This window comes from Galeopterus variegatus, unplaced genomic scaffold (assembly GCF_000696425.1).
Source record: "Galeopterus variegatus unplaced genomic scaffold, G_variegatus-3.0.2 Scaffold8075, whole genome shotgun sequence".
Lineage (NCBI taxonomy): Eukaryota > Metazoa > Chordata > Mammalia > Dermoptera > Cynocephalidae > Galeopterus > Galeopterus variegatus.
In genome coordinates, this window is record NW_007734186.1 from 40,026 (window position 1) to 51,095 (window position 11,070).

The window sequence follows — 11,070 nt, forward strand, 5'->3', positions numbered from 1 at the left end:
TGTTACGATGGGGTCAAGCTTCAGTGGGTTTTGGGGGGACATTCAATCCACAGCACAGCCAGAGCTCAGGGCCTACGGAGGAGCAGGCACTGGATATTCGAGCACAGCCAGAGGCTGGTACAAATGGAGCAAAGGGACACAGGGAGTAACAGCAGGAAAGACAGGAGAGTGACGGCAATGGCCGGGCACATGGTGTCATGAGGACCCACCTGCTGTGGCAGAGACTTTGGCTTTGGTGCTGAGTGACCTGAAGGCTAGTGCAGGGTTCTTGAGCAGAGAAATGACCTGACCAAGCGTCTTGGCAAGTTCCCTCTGTTATCTGATAACAGGCACAAGGGACAGCTGCTGGACATGGTGGCTGTGGTCAGGAACGCCAAGACGGTGTGGGTCAGACGAGGTCAGTAGCAGCGGCAGTGACGCGCAGATTGGATTCTGGACATAATTTGAAGTTAGAGCCAACCAAATTTCCTGATAAGTTGAAGGTGGGTTGTGAGAGGAAAAGAAGCGTCAAGGAGGACCCCAAATTTTTGCACCTGAGTCGTGCAATGTGACAAAGAAGGATCGTGGCAGAGGATAAAGAGGTCAACTTGGAGGGTGCTGAGATGGATATGACGAATAAAGGCACAAAGTGCAGGTATAAGAATATTTTAGAAGTACTCGTCGCTATAGCAAATATATATTTATTTAGATATAGATATGAATATGGCTTCTGAATTTTTAACTCTAAATATTTAGGACAACATTATCATGATTTTCCAAAATATCGGGCTGAATTTCACATTCTTTTTAAATTCAACTAGTTGCAACTTGGAGGTACTGACTTAGGAAACAACGGAAACTGGACACAGGTGACCCTCAAATCAAAGGGGACCATGGAGGGCTGCCCGGTTATCTCAGTTGGTTGGAGCACAGCCTTGTAACACCAAGGTCAAGGGTTCGGATCCCCTTACCGGCCAGTTGTCAAAAGAAAACAAACCACAAACAAAAAACAAAGGGAACCATTGTCACATGCAGCTGAGGCCAGAAACTCACAAAATCAGCCACTCCCACAAAAGGAAAGTTGGGTATCAGCAGGCCGAACCACCGATCAGAGGTCGATGCTTTCCACAATCCTTCCACCAGGCACTCTGTTTAATGGTAACATTTCAAAACAGATCCCCCTGAAATTAGGAACAAGACAAGCTTGCAGAAGTGATCCAATCTGAATTTATCATGGCAAATGTGGCACAACAGGAAAGAAATGAAACGGATGGAGAGGAAAAGTAGCAGGAGGAAGGCAGCGTGATGGGAGGCGGCCACAGGAGGGACTTCGGCCGACTCTGTGACGATGCAGAACCACTTCGGGCTTTTGCAGAGGATGATCGCACCTCACAGCGCCACGGCCCGTAGGTTGCATGGACACTGGAATCCAGGGCCGGATGCAGAGGCCAGGACACCTGTTAGGAGGTGGAAGCCATAACCAGACGAGAAGCACGTGGGTCAGCCTGGGGAGTCACCGTGGAGCGGGGCGCAGGACGAGCACAGGAGAGACCTACAGACTTTACAGACGGGCTGAAGTCGAGGCAAGATGGAGAAAGAGGAGTCGAAGGTGACTCCGATCATTCACACACGAAAAACTGGGATGATGGGGTTTCCATCAACTGAGACGTAGAAGGTCATACATGGATCAAGATCTTGGGGAGATGGTGAGGAGCGACTGTAGGGCATGCTGAGATGGAGATTAGAAGAAGACACGCAAGTGGAGACACGTACACGACGTTCTTAAGGGCACTGGTCATAATGGCGAAAATCTGAAAACACCCAAATAGCCACTACACGACAGAATTAATAAATAATAAGGGGGCTGGCCTGTGGCTCACTCGGGAGAGTGCGGTGCTGATAACACCAAGGCTGCGCGTTCGGATCCCATGTAGGGATGGCTGGTTTGCTCACTGGCTGAGCGTGGTGCTGACAACACCAAGTCAAGGGTTAAGATCCCCTTACTCGTCATCTTTTTAAAAAAATATAAAATAAAAATAAGTAAATAAATAAACAATAAGGGCCTGTCCCTACAAGGGAATCCGAGAGAGCAGTACAGGTGAATGACCCTGAAATAACCGTGCATAAAAGAAACCAAACATAAAACAGCATGCAACTTACTTTAAATCGAGAGGTTTATATAAATCATATTTTTCTTTTTAATAGCTTTTTAAAAATTTCGAAGCCACTTTTCTATGTGGGAAACCATTTTAAGAGTTAATCCTCTAAACACTAAAGTTTATGAAAGTACAAACCATAAGAAATGAAGTATTTTCAAATCTCTTTATAACTAAAACAACAACTGACACAGTTTATACTTTATCTCAAACAGGAATATTTTCAGGAATGCTTAGCATATTTAATGCATTAGGGGTTTGGCCCTAACTCGTTAAATGCACTACAATAGAAATTGAAAACGTCTTAGGAATAGGACAGCCTTTTACATCTCAAAACTCTCTAGGGACAATCATTGATGTAAAAAATCATGTAAAAAGTGAAAAATGAGCCTGAGAATGAAACAGAGTAAGGCTGGGCCTGTGAACCAAACGGACTCCATTTACCCTAAAGAGGACACTGGGCAAATGATTACCCCATGGGCTGCCCTAACAAAGCAGACTGAGATAAGAGAGGAAACAGATATTTACTGAGTTGCAAACCCGTCCCCAAGGCTTGTTTACTATAATTGTAAAAGTTACAGATTAGCCTTAAGACCCCTTTAGGAATTCCCACCTGGCGCAAAGCATCAAGGTGACTGCTACAATGACCCTCCTGGGGTGACAATGATGAACACCACTGCCTACTGAGCATGCACCCATGACGCAGCCAGGAAGAAATGAATGGACCACCTCCAGTGACGTTGGCCTGCCACCCCTTAATTTCTTTCCCTATGAAAGACCCTGAACAGCTCCCCTGGGGGGGGGGCAGCTTTACTGTCGCTACCCGCCTTATGCATAAGTCCATCTCCTGTTTTAATAAAGTGTTGCTTGCTTTACTGTTGGGTACGTTGTTCATTTCTACGACCTTGGAATCCGAGAGCCTAATTTAATCACTGGCAAAAAATTGGAAAACTTTGGGCAACAGAGAGGACTGCAAGAGGCAAGTGGCCACTGGGACTATTTTGCTCCCATGTCTCTGCTGCTGGTAGATATCTCCTGGAGTCCCATTGCCTAATGCTTTATTCTCTTTACCTTTCTCTGATTTTCTGAGCCCTCTTCTGTTTGGTTGGATCGTACCCACGTCTGTATAGGTGCACCCTGGAGGGCTCCTGGCTATGCTTTGTTTTTCTGATTTAAATCTGGTTGATACTTTTCTTCTTTATGCTGAAAACAGTGGGGAGAACTGCTTTTCTCAATTACTGTTAATGGAATAGGTTGGCCCCACTGATTGGGACTGAGATAAACTGGACCCCACTGCTCCCCTTTTCTCTTTGTTCACTTGGTTAGACATTTAGTTGAGTACTGGTAATCTGAATAAACCTTCCAATCCTTGCATCAATTTTTGGACTTTCAGGTCATTTGTTTAATGCGAGAGGGCAAGCCGGGCCTGACCTGTCGGTAACAAGAATTTAAATATGCCCATCTCATATCTAGAGGTTCTCTCACCAAAAAGGAAGAAAAAATTCTGTATGCTTCCAGAATTCTCTTGTCTTACATTTTATCTCTCAATCCACTTAGACTTTCATGCAAGAAAATAAAAATCTTACACACAAACAAGGAAATAAAATTATCAAATGCTTACGGAAACCGGAGATGACAGCAATATTTGATAAAGGAATCAAAAGGAAAGAAAACAAACCTTTCCATCAGCTCAGATGAAGCAACTGACTCTCAGCCATAGCCAGTTTAAGTTTCTAACCCCCCAAAACTCTCAAATTCATACATTATTTTTCCAGGGGACAGAACACAAAGGAGTCTTTCTCTAAGTCTGACCTTCTTAGTTTGCATAAATTGCACTCAAACCCCATCAAGTCTGGATGCCAAAACCAAACAAATAGCCCCAAGAAAATAGCAATCATAACCTCAGTAAGGGCATCCCCCCTACCCGCACCTGCATGCAGACACCCAGCTCTTCAGTGTTCTGTAGCTTCTCCGTATAATCCGCTCCTTCTGCAGACGGTATGAGCGGGCCGAGTTACAGGCCCCAGGCCGCAGCTCCCCAACCCAGGTTATTGGCTCCCGTTGGACCCCGGTGAATAATTTAAATGAGACCAACCAGTGTTTGAGGAATCCCGCAAATCACTCAAACCCAGTGTTTATGTGTTTTTATGTGAGGGGAGAGAAACTTTAAGTACTTTTTTTTTTTTTAAAGGATGTCCGGTAAGGGGATCTTAACCCTTGGCTTGGTGTTGTCAGCACCACACTCACCCAGTGAGCAAACCGGCCATCCCTGTATAGGGATCCGAACCCGTGGCCTTGGTGTTATCAGCACCGCACTCTCCCGAGTGAGCCACGGGTCGGCCCTTTAAGTACTTTTTATAGTTCAAGAAGAAAGGCTACAAATAGGAGGGTACTTCAAAAAGAGGGTGGAAAGATTCATATTGTCTTTTAATTCTACTTTGCCACAAACTTTTTGAAGTACCATTGTATCTATTCCTTTCATAAAATAAAGATATCACTCAATTATTTCCACGATAACAAAATATTTTGTAAGCAATTCACCAGATTTCAGCACTTCTAGGTGGTGCGAGTTTCATGACATAGGATTCAGCATTCATCTCTGAAGTCCAGATAATGAGAAACAGAACAGAATTAAACACTGTCGCAAATTTCCCACCCTACAAGAGGATAACAGCTGAAATTTTACCAAATTTTTGTAATTCACCAATTTATATACCAAGCATTTTTTTCTTATGGAAATGTATTCATTTTCTGGGGTCATAATGGGAGAGATTTTCTCTATTTCTCCAAGGTTCGTTTCCCCAGGAGCATGCTCAAGGCTAAGCCTGGAATGCCATTTGTCATCAGGGACAAGAAAACAACAGATGTGAGAAGCTTAACCACACACGCAAAAAGGAACAGGAAAAAAAAAAAAAAAGCATAGAAGAATTTTTAACAAATGGAATTAAGACCAGCACTTTATTTTTGTCTGAAATGCACCTCTTTCTTGCCTCTTTGGAAATAGTTCACGTTATTTTTCAAACTCTATTCATTCAATGGATGTTACTGGAAAAAAAATCCAAGGTTCAAGTAACCGGATAAATCTTTGAAGGTGACAAACTCAGGGAGGGGCACCCCTGAGCGGGGACACAGACGTCTCTGACTCAGGGGTCAAGGGCGGCCGTCCGGCCCCGCGGGGCACCCGCCCCCCAGCACCTGTCCACTGTGGCCTCCCTGGACACCCTCCCGAAGGACACCCCTGTGTCCCCGCTGTGCGCCCTTGGCTTTGCAGGCTGTTGCACCACCGGGGTGGGTTTTCCTTGTGCTTTGGGTCAGTTTTCCCCCTTCAACTGTCTGTGACAACCCAGGGGGCAGGAATTTCTGTCTCTTCCCTGAATACCCACTAAGATGTTCCCTGGGCTCCGGGGAGGTGGCGGCTGTGACCTTCCTGGGACGCCTGAGGCAGCTCCAAGTCTCCGACCCCCGCGCGCAGCTCCAGCCCCTCGGAGCCGCCCTCTGCCCGGCTCGGCTGCCGGCCCCGCGCACTCACCATGTCCGGGCCGCTCCCGGATCTCAGGGGCGTCCCGCGCGCCTCAGCGGCCGAAATGCGAGCGTCTGGGACCTGGAGGTCTGGAGCAACGCCCCGCCCCCGCGGCCCTGATTGGACGGTGCTCCCCGCCTCAACTCCCCTGATTGGACCTTTCGCTAGGCCCCGCCCCAGATCTCCTGATTGGACAGTTCTCTAGGCCCCGCCCCGTGCCCCTGATGGGACAGCTCTCAAGCCTTGGGTCATGCCAGTACCGTCCTCCGGGCTCGCACTGAACATGGTACCGACAGCATAAGAGCAAACTTGGGCCCTCTGCGTGTGCCAGCTACAGGAGGAAGCAGCTTCCTCTGTCCACAGTCTTGCCAGATGTAATGGCACTGGAGGAGGTCCCCCCTCTCCTGACCGGTAGCCACCTGATGGGACCCTTGGGATCAGGTGAGTGGTCAGGGACAGGTTCTCCACCCCCTAACTAGGGTCAACACAATCGCTTGAACTTCCTAGCACTAGAGGAGGCCCCGGCCAACTATCCGCCTTATCTGAACCATTAACAATGGTCTGGCCATCTGGTCCCAGCTGTGGCAACGCAACAACTCCTCTCCCTAGCTCAACCCTTTGGGGTAAAGAACACCGGGGATATACCCAAATACAAATCAAGGCCACTCATACCCAAAGACTCAGTTAAACGTGCAGGCAGATAAAATGGCTTGAATTACGGGGACACATAGCAACCTATAATTAAGGGGGCATATTCCCTGGGGACCTGTCCCTAGGGCCAATGGCAAATAGACTTTATAGGGTCCCTACCCACCTCTGCGGAAGCTCTCCTCCATATTCTGATCATGGTAGACAAATAGGCAATTACTTACAGATCCCACCAGAAATGTTCCTACTGAAGCCACAGTACAAGTCTTCACCAAGACACTCCTTACCTGTCAGGGTTCCAGACATTATAGACAGTGACCAAGACACTCAACTCACGTCTCAAACTACACAACGCCTAGCTCTTCAATGAGACATTCGGTGCAACTTTCTCCTATCTTACGACCTGGGGCTGGAGGTCTCCTAGAACTAATGGCTGAAACAAACCTTGCAAACATTACACACAGTATATGGTTTCCTAATGGGTCTCTTCCCCTGTAAGCAGCCTTACTTAGTTAGATTCAACCCCAGTCTTTAGGGCCCATTACTTTGTCCCGATTGTCCCGCTTACTGGCGCAATATAAATAGAGCATGACTCATACCAGATGCTTCTTTCAACAGGGCCACTTGCATTGGCTTTGGTTAATTGTAGTAGTGTTCCACTGACCACAGCTCTTATGTCCCTTTCCCAGGCCTTCTTTCAAATATCAACTGTCCTCTGTTTGCCCTGGTGGACAATATTTCTTCTTGGGCACCCATCCCCAAACCTCCTCTAGTGTCTCTCGACACAATTGTGCTAATTTCCTGCCAACTGGACACACTTTGCTCACAATCCTGGGATCACAGGCACTGCCCTGGGCACACATGATGTCACCCTGCAAACTCAAATCATGACACCATCAAGAAATTCCCAAAACACTCTAACCACATGCAGCAAACAGCCAATGCTTTAGATGCATTACAAGAAGGACAACGCTCCCTGTCAGCCGCAGCAGCTGATGACAGCTTGGCTTGGGACTACATATTGGCCAGCCAGGGAGAGTTATGTTCCATTAAAGGGGCTGCTCACTGCACGTGGGTAGACAAATAACTCAACAAATGAAACAATGGATTAAAATAGTCAGTAACATTACTGAAATATTTGAAAAGATGCCAGGGAACGCTACTGACATATTTTTCTGGCTCTCTCCAATGCCCCAGGATAACTGCATCCAAATGCCCTTTCAAGAACTGCTTGTCTGAATTATACCATGTCGCTTGGGCAAGTGGCTTTTAAAATTCACACTCAAGGTCAAGCGTTCAGATCCTATTCCAGCCAGCCACCAGCAAATAAAATAAAATTCACACTCAAATTCATATTCAATTAAGTGAGACATGGTACGTGTCAGTTGCTAATCAAACATCGGGGGTAAATTGTAATAAAGAGGCTGACTTGATTTTTGATATTTGACCACTGAAAGATTCCCACCCCTGTTGCCTGCCTGCTCCACATTGTAAGTTAACCAAGTAACCAGATACGGGGACCCGTGAGTGCCACTCTTTCTGTGATGCTGTCAGGAGAGAAGGTGAAACCCTCAGGCCCAGCTTCTAGCCATTACAGAGGCCCAACCCACAGTCAACAAAAAGAACATGAAGGTAATCACAGAATCAGAGTTTTAGTGAGTATCCAGGATGCAAATTCAACGTAAAAATAAAGGGAGCTGAGGAACCGTGGGAGGCTGGTCAATGGGCACAAAATTATAGCTATACAGAAGAAAAGCTCTATCGGCGTACAGTTGACTCAGAAATCTATAACTAACAATGATTTACTGCATGTTATTGAACAACTAAAAGAGAGGACATCAAATGTTCCCATCACAGAGAAATGATTAGGTTTTGCAATGATGAATATGCTAATTACCCTGATTAGATCATCACATATCTTGAAATATAACTCTGTACCCCGTAATGTACAATCAATATGTTTTAATAAAAAAATTAATAAAAAACATAAAAATAAACCTGCATGTATTTTGAATCTATAGCAACAAACAGTTGAAAATTTAATTTCTAAAATGTATCTGATGAATGCCATAAGAAACCATAATAAAAATATAATAAAAGTTGTTGGCATTAAACTATAATGAAATAAATGGAAAAATAGTTCATGTTCTTAGAAAGGAGATTCAATGTCACCATAATGACATCTCTTCCAAATATGTCTAGAGGGCTGGCGAGTTAGCTCGGTTGGTTAGAGAGCGGTGCTGATAACACCAAGGCCCAGAGGTCGATCTCTGCACTGCCCAGCTGCCCCCAAACAAAACGAATAAGACCCACAAATATATCTAAAGTTTTCCATTAAATTCATAGCCCCTAAATTCACACTAAAAACTGAAATGGAAAAAAAATGTCTATAGCCCCAATTTTTTTTTTTTTTTTTTTTTGTTTTTTTTTTTTTCATCAAATGTTCACATAACAAAGAAATGATTAAGTTTTGCAATGATGAATATGTTAATCGCCCTGATTAGATCATCACACATCTTGAAATATAACTCTGTACCCCGTAATGTACAATCAATATGTTTTAATAAAAAAATTAATAAAAAACATAAAAATAAACCTGCATGTATTTTGAATCTATAGCAACAAACAGTTGAAAATTTAATTTCTAAAATGTATCTGATGAATGCCATAAGAAACCATAATAAAAATATAATAAAAGTTGTTGGCATTAAAGTATAATGAAATAAATGGAAAAATAGTTCATGTTCTTCGAAAGGAGATTCAATGTCACCATAATGACATCTCTTCCAAATATGTCTAGAGGGCTGGCGAGTTAGCTCGGTTGGTTAGAGAGCGGTGCTGATAACACCAAGGCCCAGAGGTCGATCTCTGCACTGCCCAGCTGCCCCCAAACAAAACGAATAAGACCCACAAATATATCTAAAGTTTTCCATTAAATTCATAGCCACTAAATTCACACTAAAAACTGAAATGGAAGAAAAATGTCTATAGCCACAATTTTTTTTTTTTTTTTTTTTTTAGATGACCGGTAAGGGGATCTTAACCCTTGACTTGGTGTTGTTAGCAACACACTCATCCATTGAGCAAACCGGCCATCCCTACATGGGATCCGAACCCATGGCCTTGGTGTTATCAGCACCACACTCTCCCGAGTGAGCCACAGGCCAGCCCAACAGCCACAATTTTTTACAGAAGAAGATACGGAGATTTTCCCTAACAGACATTAAGGCTTTTAAATATATAGTGAATAGGGAAAATAACAGAGGGAGAACGGTATTTGCAATGCATACAAATACAAAAAGATCTATTGTTGCAGAGTGAAAATGAAGAGACAAATGAAAATATGGGAAAATGATCGAAATGTTTCACAAAGATAAAAGACCACCTATGATAAAAGGTCAATTTTGTTGGTAATGAACAAATAGCAAAATAAAATCTCAAATAGATGTAGGAGAGAAAAAACTCTTCCTCTAACCTCGTAGGTTCTGTGATTTAAATTCTGTAAATTCTCTTAGGACTGAGAAACTGTCCTAAAATAGATTAACAGAAAAAACTGTACAAATTTTATTTAATATTTTTTACGTGCACATGGGATCCTTCATAGGAAATATAGAGACCCAAAGATGTGGGCTGAACTAAGACCTTATATACATTTTTAACAAAGGATGATAATTGTGAAGATGTGAGAAGACAAAGGGGTTTGAGCAAGAGGTGGTAAATTGTGGGAAAGTGACAAGGAAGTACAAGGGAAAAGCTAATGGAAGATAAGGCTGTTTTTGTAGGTTTGTTTGTACAGATCCATCTTGACATTGACTTCTAGTCTCCAGTGATAAGAATGTTATCCTCTTCCTGGTACAGGGAGGTACATTTCTCATGGGAAATTTTATGTCCTACTTATAGGTAGAAAGGGGTAAGTCAGGAGGGCCCTTCTTGACTCTGCTGTTTTGCAAGTGCCTCTAGCTCAAAATAGTCAAGATGCAAAAGTGGCATATTGGGGGTGGTATGTTCTGATCCCCTCCGTTTTTCCCATCTGAAACTTCACTAGAAGTTTCACATAAAAGCCAAGCTGGTGGCTGAGGAGAGAAGAATCAGGTTAGTAGCTGAGTGCTAAGAAATCTGCGATGGGAGAGAATAACAGATTAGACTGAGATGAAATAAGCAGAAAATAACCTCTCTAAGCACATCTCTTCATATCCATTAAACCAGTCTCCCAACCCACAGAATAGGTAAGTCCAGTAGAATAGTTGAACCTCATTTATCTGATGGAGAGTGTTAGTCTCTTTTAAAAGGCATAAATTAGGCATTACTTGTCCACTCTGATTCACAAAGAAGCAGAATTTTTTTGCCAGTGATTGTACAAACTCCTCTTTGCTGGGCAGTGTATCGGGCACAATGATTTTGGAATTCAACAGGCATCAAACTATGAACTTTTGATTGGAGTATTTCCAACGTTTGTAGAGTGGTATTGAACTCTTGTTCTATTACCATGGGAAGATTTAGAACTGCCTTTTCCAAATCATATGTTCCAAAACTTGGGAATAACTGAGAAGAACTTGGAGCGTTAATACACAAGTGATTTTTCTATGCTGTGTTTTCTGAAACGTTTATGTGGCACTATCTTACGAGCAAAGGAGCCCCAGTTTGTCAGATGGAGTACCCAGTGACAGAAGAAGCGGGTACCCAAGTCCACACTGTCCTGACCGTTTAGGTGGGTGGGAACCTTTTATATACCTTGTTGCCACATAGAGGAAAAAAGATCAGTGTGGT